This window comes from Pan paniscus, chromosome 11 (genome assembly GCF_029289425.2).
Source record: "Pan paniscus chromosome 11, NHGRI_mPanPan1-v2.0_pri, whole genome shotgun sequence".
Lineage (NCBI taxonomy): Eukaryota > Metazoa > Chordata > Mammalia > Primates > Hominidae > Pan > Pan paniscus.
The window spans coordinates 7,948,121-7,968,303 of record NC_073260.2 but is presented as its reverse complement, the minus strand read 5'-3'; the positions used below and the strand labels follow the sequence as shown (position 1 = coordinate 7,968,303).

Below are 20,183 nucleotides of genomic sequence, written 5' to 3'. Positions count from 1 at the left end.
GAAGAGGCGCTCCTCACTTCCTAGCTGGGATGGCGGCTGGGCAGAGACGCTCCTCACTTTCCAGACTGGGTAGCCAGGCAGAGGGGCTCCTCACGTCCCAGATGATGGGCGGCCAGGCAGAGACGCTCCTCACTTCCCAGACGGGGTGGCGGCCGGGCAGAGGCTGCAATCTCGGCACTTTGGGAGGCCAAGGCAGGCGGCATGCTTCGCCGGGTGGTCAGAGCTATTCGCCCATAGTCCGTAGCCCAGAGCCGGGGCTGCTCGGCTCTCCGTCCCGGGGGGCCGGGGCCGGGCTGGAGGCGTGCGAGCCTCTCACTGCCGCCTCCCAGCCGATATTTATAGCGCTTGGGTGAAGGCGCTGAGCCCCTCTCTTTCTTTCTTTTCTTTTTTTTTTTTGAGACATTCTCACTCTTGTTGCCCAGGCTGGAGTGCAATGGCACGATCTCGGCTCACCGCGACCTCAGCCTTCTGGGTTCAAGCGATTCTTCTGCCTCATCCTCCCAAGTAGCTGGGATTACAGGCATGCACCACCACGCCTGGTTAATTTTGTATTTTTAGTAGAGACGGGATTTCTCCATGTTAGTCAGGCTGGTCTCGAACTCCTGATCTCAGGTGATCCGCCCGTTTCCGCCTCCCAAAGTGCTGGGATTACAGGCGTGAGCCACCGCACCCGGCCACCTGTCTCTCTCTCTCTTAGTTTTCTGCCTGTTTTATGTTCTGTGGCAGCTGATTGGATTGTGCCCACCAGATTAAGGGTGGGTCTGCCTTCCCCGGCCACTGACTCAAATGTTAATCTCTTTTGGCAACACCCTCACAGACACACCCAGGATTAATACTTTATCTCTTTCAATACAATCAAGTTGACACTCAGTATTAACCATCACAGCAGAGAAGCAAGTGGACTAAGTCCTTGTCCTCCTGAGCCTTAGACCGATGTCTCCCTTGTGCCAGACGTAATCCCTGAGGGGATTTGCATCAAATAAGACAGATGCGGTCATCCTGCCTCTCACGGTACTGTCATCTCCTCCACCTCCCAAACTTTGGCAAAGGCTGTGAGGAACAGTGGAGAAGGTAAAGAGCTCACTGCCCCCGTGCCACCACCGAGAGTGTGAAACCTGCCCAGCACTGAGTGACATGTGCTATAAAGTATAAAATACATGCTGGACTTGAAGACTTCATGTGACCACAAAGAATGTCAGTGATCTCATTTATAATTTTAAAATGTTAATTACCTGTTGCAACCGTAATATTTTTGATATAGTAGGCTAAATAAAATGCATTATTAGGCCAGGTGCAGTGGCCCATGCCTGTAATCCCAGCACTTTGGGAGGCCCAGGTGGGTGGATCACTTGAGGCCAGGAGTTCAAGACCAGCTTGGCCAACATGGCAAAACCCCATCTCTACCTAAAATACAAAAAGTTAGCTGGGTGCGATGGCACACGCTATGTAGGAGGCTGAGGCATGAGAATCATTTGAACCCATTGTGGGCGGGGGGCCGAGGTTGCAGTGAGCCGAGATTGCTCCACTGCACTCCAGCCTGGGCAACAGAGCGAGACGCTGTCTAAAAAAAAAAAAAAAATCATTATTAAAATTAATTTCATCTCCTTTTACTTTTACTTTTTTTTTTTTTTTTTGATGGAGATTCCCTCTTGTTGCCCAGGCTGGAGTGCAGTGGTGCAATCTTGGCTTACTGCTACCTCCACCTCCCAGGTTCAAGCAATTCTCCTGCCTCAGCCTCCCGAGTAGCTGGGATTACAGGCATACACCACCACACCCATCTAATTTTTTGTATTTAGTAGAGATGGGGTTTCACCATGTTGGTCAGGCTGGTCTTGAACTCCCAACCTCAGGTGATCCGCACACCTCGGACTCCCAAAGTGCTGGGATTACAGACGTGTGCCACCACGCCCAGCACTTTTTTTCTTTTCTTTTCTTTTGAGACAGAGTCTTGCTCTGTCACCAGGCTGGAGTGCAGTGGCGCGATCTTGGCTCACTGCAACCTCCGCCTCCTGGGTTCAAGCGATTCACCTGCCTCATCCTCCTGAATAGCTAGGACTACAGGCACACGCCACTATGCTCAGCTAATTTTTGTATTTTTAATAGAGACAGGGTTTCACCATGTTGGCCAGGATGGTCTCGATCTCTTGACCTCGTGATCCGCCCTCCTTGGACTTCCAAAGTGCTGGGATTACTGCACCTGGCCCCTCCTTTTACCTTTTTTTTTTTTTTTTTTGAGACAGAGTCTCGCTCCGTTGCCCAGGCTGGAGTGCAGTGGCATGATCTTGGCTCACTGCAACCTCCCCCTCCCGGATTCAACCAATTCTCCTGCCTCATCCTTCCAAGTAGCTGGGACTACAAGTGCATGCCGCCACTCCTGGCAAATTTTTTGTATTTTAGTAGAGATGGGGTTTCACCATGTTGCCCAGGCTGGTCTCGAACTCCTGAGCTCAGGCAATCCACCCACCTTGGCCTCCCAAAGTGCTGGGATTACAGGTGTGAGCCACTGCGCCCGGCTCCTTTCAATTTTTTTTTTTTTTTTTTTTTTTGAGACAGAGTTTCGCTCTTGTTGCCCAAGCTGGAATGCAGTGCTGCGATCACGGCTTACCACAACCTCCACTTCCCTGGTGAATCAAGCGATTCTCCTGCCTCAGCCTCCCAAGTAACTGGGATTACAGGCATGCGCCACCATGCCTGGCTCAGTTTTTGTATTTTTAGTAGAGATGGGGTTTCTCCATGTTGGTCAGGCTGGTCTCACACTCCCAACCTCAGGCAATCCGCCCACCTTGGCCTCCCAAAGTGCTAGGATCACATGCATGAGCCACTGTGCCTGGCTGGGCAAGTCACTGAACTTTCTGATGCTCTATTTTCTCGACTGTTAAGTGCAGGTATTCAAAACACCAGGTATGTTTTCTTCCTCTGACACCTTGCTGGATGCTTTGTCCCCATAGTGGTGACAGTAGTGGAAGGAAGGCTGGGCACCCACCTCCAGGCTTGCTGAGGTTTGGAGGCTTTAGTGCATGTGCTTATTTGGCTGGTTTTGTGAGCCGTGTGTTTTGTGTGGTTGGTCAGGAGCCATGATTTTGGCCTCAGTTGTCCAGGCATCCACTTTTCAACCACCATGGAGATTGAGTGCTTACTTTGTGCCAAGCTCTCTTCTCTGCTTGGGGATCCCAGCTGGAGAGACACCACAGTGCTCCCCACCCAATTTTCGCAGGTAGAAACTCTTAGGCACCAAAAGGCTAGCTCTGCTGGTTGGAGACAGAACCAGAACTAAAACCTCGGAACATGGTTTTTTTTTTTTTTTTTTTTTTTTTGAGATGGAGTCCTGTTTTGTCGCCAAGCTGGAGTGCAGTGGCGATCTTGGCTCACTGCAACCTCCAACTCTTGGGTTCAAACGATTCTCCTGCCTCAGCCTCCCGAGCGATTACAGGCGCCCGCCACCACGCCTGGCTAATTTTTTGTGTTTTTAGTAGAGATGGGGTTTCACCATGTTAGCCAGGATGGTCTCGATCTCCTGACCTCGTGACCCACCTGCCTCGGCCTCCCAAAGTGCTGAGATTACAGGCGTGAGCCACTGTGCCCTAGCTTTTTTTTTTTTTTTTTTGATACAGAGTCTCGCTCTGTCGCCCAGGCTATAGTGCAATGCCTGGGCAATCTCAGCTCACTGCAACCTCCACCTCCCGGGTTCAAGCAGTTCTCCTGCCTCAGCTTCTTGAGTAGCTGGGATTACAGGCACATACCACCAGGCCTGGCTAATTTTTGTATTTTTAGTAGAGACAGGGTTTCACCATGTTGGTCAGGCTGGTCTCGAATGCCTGACCAAGTGATCTGCCCACCTCAGCCTCCCAAAGTCCTCGGATTACAGGCTTGAGCCACTGTGTCTGGCCCTAGCTTGCCTTTTAACCCTTCCCTCGCTGTGTTGCCTTCAGCAAGTCTCCAAGGTTGTACTAGTTTTCTGTTGCTACATTACCACACATTTAGTGGCTTATGTAACTTTGTTATCTTAAAGTTCTGGAGGTCACAGTGGTTGGCAGGGCTCATTTTCTTCTGGAGGCTTTAGGGGAGAATTCATTCCTTGTCCTTTGTAGCTTCTAGAGGCAGCCTGCATTTCTGGGCGTGAGGTCCTGCGTCATTCCTTTGTCAGTCAATATGATGAACTCCGCTTCATCAACCACATCTTCTCCGACCCCGACCCTCCTTCCTTCCTCTTGTGAGGACCCTTGTGATTCCACTTGCCCAACCAAATAATCCAGGATTCATCTCTGCATCTCAAGATCCTTAACTTCATCCCATCTACAGAATCCCTTTTGCCAGAGAAGGTACCATTTTCACAGATTTCAGGGATCAGGACTTGGACATCTTTGGTGGGGGGCATTGTATTGCCTCCACAAAGTCTACTTTTCTTCTCTGTTGGATGGGCACACTAGTAATGTCTGTTTTGTGGGTATGTCGTGAGGATTACCCGAGTGACTCTATAGGGAGTATTTAGCACAGTGGCTGTCACATAGTAAGTGCTCAGTAAACCACCCTGTTACTGTTCAGCCTCCTCCTATCATTTTGTTTTGTTTTGAGACAGAGTCTCTCTCTGTTGCCCAGGCTGGAGTGAAGTGGCGTGCTCTTGGCTCACTGCAACCTCCACCTCCTGGGTTCAAGTGATTCTTGTGCCTCAGCCTCCTGAGTAGCTGGGATTACAGGACCCCACCACCATGCCCGGCTAATTTTTGTATTTTTAGTAGAGACGGGGTTTCACCATGTTGGCCAGACTGGTCTCAAACTCCTGACCTCAGGTGATCTGCCTGCCTCGGCCTCCCAAAGTGCTGGGATTACAGGGGTGAGCCACCACACTTGGCCTTACAAATAAAGAATCTGAGGCTTCAGATAGTTTATTTATTTTTTGCTTGTTTATTTGCTCTCTTTTTTTTTTTTTTGAGATGGAGTCTCACTCTGTCACCCAGGCTGGAGTGCAGTGGCACGATCTCGGCTCAGTGCAACCTCCGCCACCCGGGTTTGAGCAATAATTCTGCCTCAGCCTCCCAAGTAGCTGGGATTACAGGCGCCCGCCACCATGCCTGGCTAATTTTTGTATTTTTAGTAGAGATGGGGTTTCACCATATTGGTCAGGCTGGTCTTGAACTCCTGACCGCGTGATCCACCTGCCTTGACCTACCAAAGTGGTGGGATTACAGGTGTTAGCCACCGCGCCAGCCTTACAGATGAAGAACCTGAGGCTCAGTTTATTTAATTTATTTTTTATTTGTTTATTTGCCTTCTATCATTTTTGTTAGTTGCTGGGTTTTGAGCACTGGGCCAATTCTATGGCCTTCCTGAAGATGGTCAAGGAACAAAATCGAAAATAAAAATTAGGGTTACATCCTCCCTGTTTTGTAGAGATAGCGAAATATTGAAGACATTGGCAGGGGAATAATGCAAATTTGATGATGTAAAAAAGAGTGGCCAGCACTGTAATCCCAACACTTTGGGAGGCCAAGGTAGGTGGATCACTTTAGCCCAGGAGTTCCAGACCAACTTGGCCAACATGGTAAAATCCCATCTCTACCAAAAATACAAAAATTAGCTGGGCATGGTGGCAGATGTCTGTAATCCCAGCTACTCAGGAGGCTGGGGCAGGAGAATCGCTTGAATCTAGGAGTTGGAGGTTGCAGTGAGCAGAGATTGCGGATTGTGCCACTGCACTCCAGCCTGGGGGACAGAGCGAAACTGTCTCAAAAAAAAAAAAAAAAGAAAAAAAAAAAAGGATAACACTGAAAATGACCATGGATAAAATGTAGGAAAATTCAGAGAATTATAAATAAGGCTATAAAATTATCCAGAATTCTACTCCCCAAAAACTAAGCTTTGTTCACCAGCCTCAGTTCTGGAGTTAGGCTGAAGTGGGTTAATTTTCCTTCTGGGTCCAGCAGTGTGGCCTTGGGCACATTCTCTCAAAGCCTCCTTTGTCTCACCTGTGAATTAGAACAATAATATCTGCCCCTGGGTTAGGATTAAGTGAGACAAACCACGTGCTTTAGCATAGGGCATGGCCCGCAGCTGGTGCTTAGAGCAACCGTGACTGGAAGAGGGTGGGATGATTTGGGTGCCAGGCCCTAACATTTTTTTTTTTTTGTATTTGCTTTTTGAAATTGCTTTTATAGTTGGTTAGGTGTCTAAAAAAGTAAGAACCCTCCTCCGCTCTCCCAACCTCAAACCACGGAGGTAACCAAGACGGGAGTGCAGTCTCCCGGACCTTTTGTTTTGCAATCACACAAACACACAACACTCAAGAGGAGGGGCTTATTAATTTTCATTTTGTAAAAATGGGACAAAGTACCCATATTGTGCAACAACCTTGCTTTTGAAATGAAAAAAGTATTATTTCTGCTTCCTTTCCGTTCATATACCGTATACATATTTTAACAAAATCCGGGCTTAGTCTGTTCTGAGGCGCTGCAGTTTTGAAGGGGGAGGGGGCGGAGATCCGGGCTCGCTCCCCCGTCACTGCCCCCTCCATCCCTTCCCCCTCTTTCCGGGCGCCCTTCCCCCGGGCCCAGGCCGGGCCCATGCCCTTCCCAGGCCCCTTCTCTTGGCTCCTGGCCCCTCCTCCGGGTCTCCTCCCCGATCCCCGCTCTGCCCCGTTCTCTCCCGCCTCTCCCGCCGTCCCCGGGCCCCTCCCCACTCCCAGTCCCCTCCCAGCCCCCTCCCGCTGCTCCCCGCCCCTCCCCCCTGGCCCCCGCCCTCGCCCGGCCCCCGGGCCGATCCCAAGGCCGCCGCTCCCGGGAGGCGCGGCAGGGGGCGCTGCGCGGGCCCAGGTTGCGGGCGGCGGCGGGAGGAGGAGGACGAGGAGGCGGGGGCGGCGGCAGGCGGGGGGCGGGGAGCCGAGCGCGAGGGAGCGAGCGGCGAGACAGGCGCCGAGGCTCCACCGCGCAGCGACGAGCGAGCCCGGGAGGAGGGAGGGAGCGAGCGAGCGAGCAGCCCGCGCCGCCGCCTCGCAATCCGCCGCCATCCCGCCGCCCCCGTGCTCGACCGCCGCCCGACTGCCATCGCCCGGCCCGGCCGCGCCCGCGGAACCAGACCAGGTGGGCCGGGGCCGGGGCCGGGGCATGGGGGCGGCGGCGCTAAGATGGAGGCGGCGCGGCCCGGCCGGGCTTTGTCTCCCGCGGCCGCCGCCGGGGGCCCTGCGGCCCTGCCCGACCTTTGTCCGCGAGCGCGGCCGCCGCCGCCTCCTTCCCGCCGGGCGCGGGGCTGCGGGGCTGGGAGGCCGCGGGGCCTGGGGGCGGCGGGCCCGGGCGCGCTCGCCATTGTTGTGGCGGCGCCGCGCGGCCTCAGGCTCGGGCGGGGTCCGGGGGCCGCGCGACTCGCTCAGGGCTCGCCCGCCACCCCCGTACCCCCGAGGCCGGGCCGGGCTGCAGAGGCCGGAGGGGCGGGGGTCCCGGGCCCGCAGCCGGGTCTCGGGGTTCCGGGGCCGGCGTCTTTGCTCCCCGCCCCGCCCAATTGACGGAGCAGCGCGCCCGAGGCGGGATCCTGCGGGGTCGGGCCTTGGGTCCGGGGCGCTGAGCGGCGTTCGCGGGGCCGTTCCTGGCGCGGGGTGGGCCGGGCCCCGGCGGCGCTAAAGTTGGCGGCTGGGGGAGGGAGGCAAGCGGCCGCCCAGTCTCGGTGTGAGTGCGGGAACCAGAGGGTTATTTTCGAAATGCTGAATGCTCCATGCTAAAAATGTTTAATAATAAACAGGATGTCGCCACTCGGGGCCTGCCAGATGGTTTTTTTTTTTTTTTCCTCCTCTTTTGCCTCCCCCCAACCCCCAAGAGAGAAATTCAGCCCTGTTGAAACTGTGGGCCTCTGAAGAGTGGATTTGCCTTAAGCGGTGGATTTTTTTCCTTTTTCTTTTTTCCTCCTAAATATCGTAGGAGGTCGGAGCCCACCTTTAGGCAAGAATTGGAGGTGTTTTCAGTGGTGAGCTTGAAGGAAGTGGGAGAAGGGGGGCTGGGGAGTGTCTTTTGCTAAATGGCTTCCTGGGAGAAATCTTTAAATGCCTTTGGTTTACAGGACTGTTAAACTTTCCCTAAGATTTTTTTTTCTTTAAGGTTTAGTGTGCATTTGATGTGGCTTTGTACAGTGTCATCCAGTTTGGTTTTTGTAACCAATTGTATGCGGTCTTAGCATGGTTTTTCCGAATCTCGCTGCAGCCATTTAGTCATGTCTATGCACAGCGCTGTGGTGTAAGGTGGGACTGGGGAGGCCCAGGCATTGGGGTGCAGATCCTGCTTCTTTCTTCCGTAAACCTAGTGACTCTGGGGCTGTCTGAGGCTTCATCTGCATAAATCGGGGCGTGCACCCTCCACCTGGCAGGTTTGGGCAACGGTGAAGGGCCTAGCAGAGGGCCTGGCACAGTTAGTGGTTCCTCCTACGGTTGTTGGTATAACTGCTGTCAAGTCCTAGGACAGACGTGAGCCCCTTGTGGTGCCACTCATAGAGCCAAACTGCCCATGGATGCCACAGGTGCTGGCCTAAGGCATGGACAATACAGAAGGAATTCAAGGCCCAAACATTAGTGGGCGCTTATACAGTGCTGAGCCTCTCGGGAGGCAGGGATGGGAAAAAGTAGCATTTGGAGGTCTCTAGAACTTAGTAGATCCGGAGTGTGTGGCAGTTGGTCAGTTTAAGGCAGGGTTAGAACAGTACGAGATGCTCAGGACAAACAGACGCCCAAGGAGTCCTGCCTTCTGAGGATAACTGCCTTCCTTGGGGATTGGCAGATAATCATCTGAGAGTGAGTTTCTACTTGTTTGGGCAAGTGTGTCTCTTGGAGCCTGCGCAGCTGGATTCTGGTCCTCATCGGGTTACCTTTACAAAGCAAGTCTCTGAGGCTCAGATCTTGCATCTGTAAAATGGGAATAATTATGCCTGCCTTGGGTATCTATTAGGGCTCTTGGGAGCCTCACTTAAGATTCACAGTGAATTGTTTTCTCTCCATAGGAAGGTGATGAAATGTATGTGTTTGTTGATTATCTGTTTTTCTGGTTCCTTTCTCTTTCCTTCCTCCCTTGCCCTCTTCCTCCCTCCCTCCCTTTCCCTTCCTTTTCCTTCCTTCCCTTCCTTCTTTTTTCTTTTCTTTCTTTCTTTCTTTCTTTTTTTTTTTTTGAGACAGTCTCACTCTGTCGCCCAGGCTGGAGTGCAGTGATGTGATCTCAGCTCACTGCAACCTCCGCCTCCTGGGTTCAAGCGATTCTTGTGCCTCAGCCTCTGGAGTAGCTGGAATTACAGGCATGCGCCACCATACCCGGCCAATTTTTGTGTTTTTAGTAGAGACAGGGTTTCACCATGTTGGCCAGGCTAGTCTCAGACATCCGACTTCAGGGGATTTGCCTGCCTTGGCCTCCCAAAGTGCTGGGATTACAGGCCTGAGCTACCGCGCCCGGTCTTCTTTCTCTTAATGCTTATTTTTTCCTCTTCTCTTGGTTGATGGAACTGTGACTTCCCCACCCCAAATTCTATGGCCGGCTAATGTTTTGCTATGGTGACTATCACCCATTTACCTGGAAGCACCAGAATGGCTTAGTACAGCTAGGGAGCTCAGCCAGATCTCGGTGTCTGCTGTTTGAGATTGTGTGGAAGGACTATTGCTAAGAAGCAGGAGACAGACTGAACCCAGTGTTGGCCACAAGTGAGGACTGAGACCCAGGTCACCTCTTGGCTGAACATGTTAACTTGTTGGTAAATGGCTCTGCAGTGGTTCTGCATTTTAGTGGGGAATTTGTTTTGGTTCATTTTGGCATTCCCGCAACCATCTTGTTGGTTTTTTGGTAAAATGTGGCACCCCCTCCAGACCTCCTAGCTGTGGAACTGAGATATTTTAGCAGGGTCCTGTCATCCTTTGATTTTTCCTCGCTTCCTGCCTCTTGGCCCTTCCTTTTTGTCTGACTTCACTCGGGCCCAGTCTGGCTCTATACTGTTAACTGGTTAGTTAGGCCAGGAGATAGTCGCTGCCTCTCCCATGAGCTTCTGCATACCTGTGAATTTTGGTTATCTGTGGCCCCCTAATGCTGATTGCATGCCTTTGCCTTAGGCCCTAAGCCCACTGTGTGGGCGTCCCATCTCGTACAGTGGCTGTCTCCAGCCTCCACTGGGCCCAAATAGGTAAAAAGAAAGCCTGGGGAAGGAAGAGCCAGGAAACCTCGGGAGAGTGGAATTTCAGGAATGGCAGGTCAGAACTGGTTCCAGCATGGGTCCCTTTGCCTTGTGCTTAGCTGAGGGATTTTTGTTATGAATTTTTTTTTTTTTTCCTGTTCACCACTCCTAACCTCTTTTGAATTTCAGTTCTCTTTTTTTATCCTGAAGGATTATTTTATTGTACTTTTGAGGGTTTTTTTTTTTTTTTGCCTTGCACAAAGTACTGACTCATGTTGCTAATGGCTGTGGCTGTATGCTAGTTATATGTCTCATTATCCTACCCCTTAAGATTGATCATTTCTGTGTTGGTTTCTATTTCAAACCAGAATAGGCCAGGTGGGTCAATTCATGTATTTCTGAATTCAATAATGAGGCTTCCCTACCGTGAAATGTACATATCTTGTCATGGGCGGACAGGTACTAAATAGAGCCTATCTATACTAGATTTTAAAACAATGGATTTCTCCCCAAAAAACAACATTTCCAGCAGACAATGGGCTTTGTGCTCCAAATCTTGTAATTTTGGTTTTAAATAAATTTCATGTAAGGAGGCAGGGCTAACTAGACTGTCTTCTTTTCAGATCATAACTTGATCTCTTTTTAAGATTATTTCTGGGACTTGTACAGCCTCAGGAAACTTGGGTCTGTCATTGGGACAAAGAAATACAGGCACTGGCTGTGGTGTTGGAGATGGGAGCGACATGGGATATGGTGAGCTTTGTTTCTGGTGAAATAGAATTGTTTATCATTAGCTTTAGGTTTAAAAGGTGCCATTCAGACTGGACCTCCTCACCTGGGAGCTGGCAGACCTGGGCCTTGCCATTGGCGATATTACTGTTTATACCTCTGGGTGGCACGTGGGAAATCTCTTTTGTGCTGGGAGGTAGGTTTGTCTTAGTGTCTTGAGCCAGAAGTTGTGGTTGAGCTTTGTTCTCAGCTGTACTTGTTGGTTTTCTGTGTGACCTGAGAAGCATCTTTCGTCCGAGCTGAAGTGCACCTCCGAGGTGCTGGCAGCAGCACTGATTTGTGAAGCATTGCGTGCAGCAGGAGTAGCTGGCAGAACAAAGCCTATCTCAAGTTGCTGGCGGTCTTTCGCATCTTGTACAGGACTTCCTTCCGTTCTTACCTCTGCAGCCAGTTGTGTGGCTTCTGTCTGGACCCTCTTCCTCCTTTCCAAGATAACCATCAGTCTTTTTCTCTGTGGGGCCGCAGCAGCAGTATTTATTGCATTTTTAATTGACTTGTCAGGCAATAGATACTCCTTGAGCACCTATCATTTGCCAGGCATTGTACAAGGCCCTTTAAATACATTTTTCTTATGGTAGGGCAAGGTGGCTCATGCCTGTAATCCCAGTACTTGGGGAGGCCAAGGCAGGTGGATTGCTTGAGGCCAGGTTAAGACCAGCCTGGGCAATGTGATGAAAAGAAAAAAATGCCTCTTAAAAGAAAAAATTAGTAGGGTATAGTGGCGCATGCCTGTAGTTCTAACTACTTGGGAGGCTGAAGCAGGAGGATCACTTGAGCTTGGGAGGTTGAGGTTGCAGTGAGCCATGATCATGCCACTGCACTCTAGCCTGGGCGACAGAGTGAGACCCTGTCTCAAAAGAATAAAAAGTAGGTCGGGCACGGTGGCTCACGCCTGTAATCCAAGCACTTTGGCAGGCCGAGGTGGGCGGATCACCTGAGGTCAGGAATTCAAGACCAGCCTGGCCAACATGGTGAAACCCCGTCTCTGCTAAAACTACAAAAATTAGCTGGATGCCGTGGCGAGTGCCTGTAGTCCCAGCTACTCAGGAGGGTGAGGCTGGAGAATCACTTAAACCTGGGAGGTGGAGGTTGCAGTGAGCCGAGATTGTGCCACTGCATTCCAGCCTGGGAGACAGAGTGAAATTCTGTCTCAAAAAAAAAAAAAAAAAAAAAGTCTGGGCATGGTGGCTCACACCTATAATCCCAGCATTTTGGGAGGCTGAGGTGGGCGGATCACGAGGTCGGGAGATCGAGACCATCCTGGCTAACACGATGAAACCCCGTATCTACTAAAAATACAAAAAATTAGCCGGGCGTGGTGGCAGGCGCCTGTAGTCCCAGCTACTCAGGAGGCTGAGGCAGGAGAATGGCATGAACCTGGGAGGCGGAGTTTGCAGTGAGCCGAGATCACGACACTGCACTCCAACCTGGGCCACAGAGCGAGACTCCATCTGAAAAAAAAGGAAAATACCGAAAAGAATAAATGCCAAAATAAATATATAAATCACTTGTGACCTCACCATCCAGAGCTAACTGCAGTAAAGTTGCTGGTGTGTTTCTTTCCTCTGATAATGTCTGTGTTTTCTAAATTAGAGCAATAGTATATATACATTGAATACACAGTTGATAGCTTGCTTTTCCCCTTTTAATGTTATAGTGTATTCCTCTACGTTATTTTTATAATTATACAATTGCTATTATACGGATATGCCATAATTTATTGACTCCTGTATTCCTAGACATTTAGATTATTGTTGCCCTCTTTTCCCTCCTATAAGAGAAACTGTAGGGAGCATCTCGGCATGTTAAGTCTTGGTCCACGTGGCTGATTATCTCCCATAAGTGGAATTTCTGGGGTCAGAGGATTGCAGGCTTGTTCTTCTCTTCTGGACAGGATCGGTTGTCTCCTTCAGTCTTTGTCACCTCCCTCTCCAGCCTTGAGCCCAAGGCAGTCTCTTTCTTAGTTTTTTCTTTTTTGAGGCAGGGTCTCACTTTGTCGCCCAGTCTGGAGTGCAGTGATGTGATCTCAGCTCACCGTAACCTCTGCATCCTGGGCTCAAATGATCCTTCTGCCTTAGCCTCCCAAGTAGCTGGGATCCTATAGGCATGCGCCACCATGCCTAAGTTTTGTATTTTTTTGTGGAGACGGGGTTTCGCCATTTTGCCCAGGCTGTTTGTTTTTCTTTTCTTTTCTTTCTTTCTTTTTTTTTTTGAGATGGTGTCTTGTTCTGTTGCGCAGGCTGGAGTGCAGCCGTGCGATCTTGGCTCACTGCAACCTCCACTTCCTGGGTTCAAGCGATTCTCGTGCCTCAGCCTTCGAGTAGCTGGGATTACAGGCATGCACCACCACACCTGGCTACTTTTTGTATTTTTAGTAGAGACGGGGTTTTGCCATGTTGGCCAGGCTGGTCTCGAAATCCTGACCTCAGGTGATCCACCTGCCTTGGCCTCCCAAAGTGCTGGGATGACAGGTGTGAGCCACCGTGCCTGGACACCCAGGCTGTTTCAGACTCCTGGACTCAAGTGATCCCTCCGCCTCTGCCTGTCAAAGTGCTGGGATTACAGGCATGAGCCACGGCACCCAGCAAGGCAGCCTCTTTCATGAGCCACTAGGTTCTGGGGGGTCTCAGTCCTGGTTAAGCCCTTTGATGAGTGGGGCTTGAGGTCTTACTCCATTTACTGGTTTGAACCTGGAGAAGCCTTTTGTCTTAAACAGTTTTTGTTTCTAGGGACATGGATGCCCCATTGACTCCTGGGGAGATCCTGGTCTGGTGGGGAGGAGGCCCTGGAGAGCCCCCCACCTAACTTTGGCCTCATCCTCTTGTGGTTTCTTTCTTTCTTTTTTTTTTTTTTTGAGACGGAGTTTTGCTCTTGTTGCCTAGGCTGGAGAGCAATGGCGCGATCTTGGCTCACTGCAACCTCTACCTCCCAGGTTCAAGTGATTCTCCTGCCTCAGCCTCCTGTGATTTCTTCGGACCCCCCTACAGTTTCTCTTTATAGCAGTTTTCACAACTTGTGAATAGGTGTTTTTTTCTTTTTTTGAATTTTAAAAATTGTGGTGAAGTATACATAACATAAAATTTACCATTTTTAAGTGTACAGTTGAGTGGCGTGAAGCACTTTCACAGTGTTGTGCAACCATCACCACCATCCATCTCCAGAACGTTCTCATCTTCCCAAACTGAAACTGTTCCCATTAGATGCCAACTCCCCTCCCCCATCCACTGGCGGCGGCCACCATTCTTACCATTCTCACCATTCTTACCATTCTTGCCATTCTTACCATTCTTTCTCCTTTTTTTTTTTTTTGAGATAGGGTCTCACTGTCGCCCAGGCTGGAGTGCAGTGGCACGATCTTGGCTCACTGCAACCTCAGCCTCTTGCGTAGCTGGGATTACAGGCACACGCCACCACACCCAGCTAATTTTTGTATTTTTTTGTAGAGACGGGGTTTCACCATGTTGGCTAGGCTGGTCTCGAACTCCTGGCCTTAAGTGGTTTGCTTACCTCACTCAGCCTCCCAAAGTGCTGGGATTACCGGCATGAGCCACCGTGCCTGGCCTAGTTTTTGTATATTTTATTTTATTTTATTGAGACAGAGTTTTGATGTTGCCCAGGCTGGAGTGCAATGGCACGATCTCGGCTCACTGCAGCCTCTGCTTCCTGGATTCAAGAGATTCTTCTGCCTCAGCCTCCCGAGTAGCTGGGATTACAAGCGCCTGCCACCATGCCCAGCTAATTTTTGTATTTTTAGTGGAGACGGGGTTTCACTATGTTGGCCAGGCTGGTCTTGAACGCTTGACTTCAGGTGATCTGCCCACCTCGACTTCCCAAAGTGCTGGGATTACAGGCCTGAGCCACTGTGCTTGGTCTAATTTTTGTATTATTATTGTTATTATTTTTGAGACAGAGTCTCGTTATGTCTCCCAGGCTGGAGTGCAATGGCACGATCTCGGCTCACTGCACCTCTACCTCCCGGGTTCAAGCGATTCTCCTGCCTCAGCCTCCTGAATAGCTGGGATTACAGGTCTGGCTAATTTTTGTATTTTTAGGAGAAACGGAGTTTCGCCATGTTGGCCAGGCTGGTCTCGAACTCCTGAGCTCAAGCGATTTGCCTGCCTCGGCTTCCTAGAGTGCTGGAATTACAGGCATGTGTAATCCCATGGTGGCAGTGTTGAGCCACCTTGCCCTGCCAACCATTTTACTTTCTTTCTGTGAAACCGAATACTCCTAAGTACCTCATGTAAGTGAGATCATCCAATATTTGTCATTTTGTGTCTGGCTTATTTTTAGCATAGTATTTCCAAGGTTCATCCATGTTGTAGCATGTGTCAGAACTAACTTCATTCTTAAGGCAGAATAATATTCTCTTATTTGCAAGTATCTACCACATTTTATTTATTCATTCAGTGACAGGCAGCAGCCTGTAGATAGTTTTGTTTTCATGTATTGAATGGTCCTTTCCCCCAGTGGAGTGAGTAAATGCATCCGGAAGCAGAATTCTGTTGTTTCCCATTCATCACTGTGTGCCAGGTGTCTGAGAAGGGGGTCTTATAGGAGCCCACGCAGAAACCGAGCTCACCTCAGTCTGGGTGTGGGGCAGTCAGGGAAGGCATTCTGGAAAATGTAGCTGACTTGAAATAAGCACCTATTGAAAATAGTGTGCTGAGCCCTGGAACATTAAAAATGTGTTCCTACGTGGAAATCAGAAATGTCTGGGTCCCAGAAGAGAACTTGTGGGTCAGCCTGCTTTCCAGAGTGCCGAGGCCCTTTGAATGGTGAACATTATGCAAGCGGTCTCGTATGGCCAGTGGCCGGCAGGGAGGAGGGCAGAGAATGACTGTGCCTCCGGGAAGCCCGCGTCAACTTCCCGACACGCTTCAGGATCATCTCTTTGTATAGAACCATGGGATGGATCGCTGCAGGACCTGCTGGAAAAAGGAGGTCATCTCCAGGGCTCTTTCCGTGGGTCCTTTGTGTCTTGCAGAACTTTTTTCAGCAGGTGTTGTTTACATATGGTTCAGAGCTTAAAGAACAGCTGTGTTCCAGGCCAGGGCAGAAAGCACAGGCCTGTCGGGGAGGGGCATCATCACTCCTGCCTGCCTGCCCAACCGACCTGCCAGTGGACTGAATGGGCCAAGTGTTCAGAAGTCCTTGGGGAGAGGATAGTGTCCTGAATCGTCATGTGGTATTTTCTGGTTTTTTGTTTGTTTGTTTGTTTTTGGTAAAACGTTAATTACAGAAGTATGCAGGTTATTTTTATTTATTTATTTATTTTTGAGGTGGAGTCTTGCTCTGTTGCCCCGGCCGGAGTGCAGTGGCACGATCTCGGCTCACTGCAACCTCCACCTCCCAGGTTCAAGCAATTCCCCTGCCTCAGCCTCTTGAGTAGCTGGGAGTACAGGTGCATCCCGCCACGCCTGGCTAATTTTTTTTTGTATTTTAGTAGAGATGGGGTTTCGCCTTGTTGCCCAGGCTGGTCGCAAACTCCTGAGCTCAGGCAATCTGTCCACCTCAGCCTCCCAAAATGCTAGAATTACAGGCGTGAGCCACTGCGCCTGGCCCATACTTTTAAAAAAAAAAAAAAAATTAAAAGCCAAGTGTTTGAAGAGAAATGAAAGCTTTTCCCCAATGTCCCAGGCAGTAACCATTATTGATAAATTTGCTTTGTTTATCCTTCTAGGCTCAGTGCACGTATAAATATGGCCTCATGTAGGGAGGTTTTTTAAAAAACAAAAATGGGATATACTATATTGTATTGCAACTTGGCATTTTCAAAATATCACAGTATTTTTCCATATATATTTTTAAGCATAACTTCTCCTATTTTTATTTTCAGTAATACTTTTTTTTTCTTCCTCAGGGATGTGGGGGTGGGTCTCGCTATGTTGACCAAGCTTGTCTTGAACTCCTGGCCTCAAGCTGTCTTCCCATCTTGGCCTCCGAAAGTGCTAGGATTACAGGTGTAAGCCACCACACCCAGCCATTTTTCCATATTAATGTGAACAGACCTGCCACGCTAAGTGTTTTAAAAATAATGTTAGGTTTCTAAAAAATATACAGGTGTGTAAAAGAAGAAAAAATCGTTGATAATCCCATGGTTTAGATATTCCCAGTTGACTTTTTTTTTTTTTTTTTTGGTGGTGGGGACAGAGTTTTGCTTGTTGCCCAGGAAGGCAATGGCGTGATCTTGGCTCACTGCAACCTCCGCCTCCTGGGTTCAAGCAATTCTCCTGCCTCAGCCTCCCTAGTAGCTGGGATTACAGGCATCCGCCACCATGCCTAGTTGATTTTTTTGTATTTTTAATAAAGACGAGGTTTCACTATGTTGGCCAGGCTGGTCTCGAACTCTTGACCTCAGGCGAGCCACCCGCCTCAGCCTCCCAAAGTGCTGGGATTACAGGCGTGAGCCACTGCACCCGGCCCCCAGTTGACTTTTTAAAAAGAAAATTCAAGTTGCTCAGGGAGGTATAAAGGCTCTTCCCCACTCTCTCTGAAAAAAAAAACCACTGTGAGGAAGTTCTTGGGATTCCTCCCAGAAAAAAACCCACATTATCCACATGCACGTTTGTATTCTTCAAGCATGCTGCTGCCCTTTCACGTGATAAAATGTCTCGGCGTGCTCCCTGACAGCGACGCAGACGGATTATGTTATCTATTTCAGCAACTGCAGAGAATATTTTGTGGGTATACTTGATTTAACCTGTCTCCTACTGGTGGACATTTGGGCTATTTGTAGTTTTGGAATATCACACAATTTTGGTCAAACTGTACCAGATTTGTTTTCAAAAACATACAATTTGTATGTAAGCATGTAAGTGTGAGAATGTGGTTCTGCAGTGTGGACTCTTCAACTGAATAGCTTTTTGGTAAGAATTCTGCCAGATTTCTCTTCAGAAAACTTTGTATCAGTTTATATGTGTGAGCGTATGTTTCTGGACTATGGGCTTTTCTAAATGAACAGGCTTTTTGGATTGTTTTGGGTGTGCACATTTTCCAATCAAAAGCTACTGTTTGCGGCTTTCTGTGGTGAGCGTAGGGTCTGATGTTTTGGTGAGCTTGGGCAGACAGCGATCAGACACAGCAGCTCCGTTCACAGTGCAGAAGCGGCCACTGGAGGAGTTGCTCTGGGTGTCTTGTTAGGTGAAGGCCACTGTGGGAGCTGGAAGGAGGCGATAGACACAGCCAGGTCTAAGGTTGATTTTCTGTATCAAGTAAAATGATTGTCCTTGCTGCCTGTTTTCTTCCAACTGTTATACACTGGAGCCTGGTGCATAAAATTCAGAGACGGCCTCCATTTTAAGTTTTCTCATAGCCCCGTCTTTCACAGTCCTTGGTGGTTTTGTTGCTGTTAATATTCATTGCTGTTGGCGCTTTTGCAGCTCCTGATAGTGGCTGTTGTACATATCTCACTTCTCGACTCAACCTCTTGGCGTCACTTGCCACCCCTCCTGCCCCCCACTTTGGTTTAGTTCTTCCAGGAGATCACACCATTGGTTGAAGTGACTGCAGAAATTAAGCACTGGAATGCCTGGGTGGTGGTGTTTCATCAGGCTAGGCTGGTGGGGATTTGTGCTCTGGCAAGAGGAGGTGCGGTTTGGAATTACACTGCTCTGGCTCCTGGGGGGGTTATTGTTAGCTGGAATTCAGAGAGAGCTCGCTGGGAGAGTTGGGAATGCCATGCCCCCTCTTCCTGGTGGAGAGTAGCTCTCCCTTGCAGGCACAGTGCAGCACCCCACACTGGAAGCCCTGCTTTGGGGTCAGCTGCCTTCAAGTCCAGGTTCTACCACTTAGAAGCTGGGTGACCTGGGGCCAGCTTTTAAATCTTTTTGAATCTCCATTCTCTTCCTCTGCAAAATGTGATAGTAACACCTTCATAGGACCTGGGAAAGGACTCAGAGGGTCATGTGCTGCAGAGTTGATAGGGCACCTGGCACAAGACAGCAGGCTCTCCATAGACCGCAGCTATTAATGGTTCCTGGATTCAGCCCTCCCCGGGGGCCCGGGGGTTTGGAGCAGGCAGGCTTTTGTACACTTGGGGCTTGTTTGTTACCTAGGTGTTGGGGTTTCTAATTATGCGCTCAGCACTGTGCTACATGCTAAAGATTTGGACCCGTAGCGCATTGCCCTCACCTCCTGGAGCTCAGTCACCTTAACTAGCAAGGGCCTCCCATGGGCAGGTGCATTGGGGCTCTTCTGTCCATCTCTCCACAATGAACACCACTGCGGATGTCTGTTCCCACGAGCAAGGGCGTTTGATAGCTGGCAGCTGCCCTGTGTCTAGTCTGTTGTGTTGTGTTCTTGGGGAGTTTCAGGTAAATGTCTTGGAAGGAATGAAGGTAGGCATGTTAAGGCAGTTTGTGGGTTCTGGCTGCAGGGGAGACTGCAGCTGGGCCAGCAACAGCCCTGACTTGACCTCAGGCCGACAGGAGTGTTCCTTTCAGCCACTTAGACCTACCTGCTATGAGGTCTTGAACAAATCATGTCTTTTGCTCCTTTAAGTCTCAGTTTTCTTATCTACCAAATGGATATGGAACCTGTCTCACAGCATTGCTGCAAAGATTGGCGTAATTTCTGGGATGCAGTTAGTGCAGTGTAGGAAACCTAGTCAACTTGGAACAGTATATGGTGTTGATACTATGTTGCTCAGTTCACTGAGATCTTAAAAACAATGTAACAGTTACAATACAGGCGTGTCACAGTTACAATACAGCCTTGCTACAAACATCAAGCTCCAGAAGTGTATAGAGTAGAAAGTGAAAGTCATTCCTTCTTCCCTGCTGTTTCTTTTTAATATCAAGAGAGGACTGCTGTCTTAAACAGTTGTTTTTAACTAAGGGGACTGTTTTAACTGTGCATATGAATTCTAAACCTGAAGTGACCACTGGAGGGTGGGAGGTGTGACTGTTTATAGGTAGACCTTAATTTAAGCAAAGACATCTCATATGGCTCCTTAGTGTGGTCTCTTCAGCTTTTTGAGGGGAGAAAAGGCCATTGTAATTCTTTGCACACCCTGGATGAATCATAATGTTGTATTGGTAAAGTTCAGCAGTGGCATAGACTGGGTTTAATTAACAAGTGCTGCTTCCAGAGATCCCACAGCTTTACAATTTGCTGTTGACATGGTTGGAGGGTGGGGGAAGGGGAAAGGTGGGCATGCCCTTAGGGTAATGGGGCAGTACAATACGGTTTTTTAGACGCTTCGGGGAGATGGTGGGTGGGGGAGGAGAGTTGTGAGTATAGAGTTTTGGGTGAGGTGAGGAGTCTGTGGG

At 49.6% G+C, this 20,183-nt stretch overlaps 1 protein-coding gene across 24 annotated transcripts in view; it reads left to right on the top strand.

The window, feature by feature from the left end:
* The window catches only part of PRRC2B (proline rich coiled-coil 2B), a 128,458-nt gene that overhangs the window by 15,598 nt on the left and 92,677 nt on the right, over window positions 1–20,183 (top strand). For 8 of the 24 annotated variants that reach the window (XM_063594121.1, XM_034929314.3, XM_034929318.3 and 5 more), the window contains exon 1: window positions 6,835–7,073. The exons of 3 other annotated variants lie outside the window; for them this stretch is intronic. The gene's annotated coding sequence lies outside the window, so the exon portion shown is untranslated. 13 more of the 24 variants (XM_055117557.2, XM_063594119.1, XM_063594124.1 and 10 more) reach the window with 6 other exon arrangements.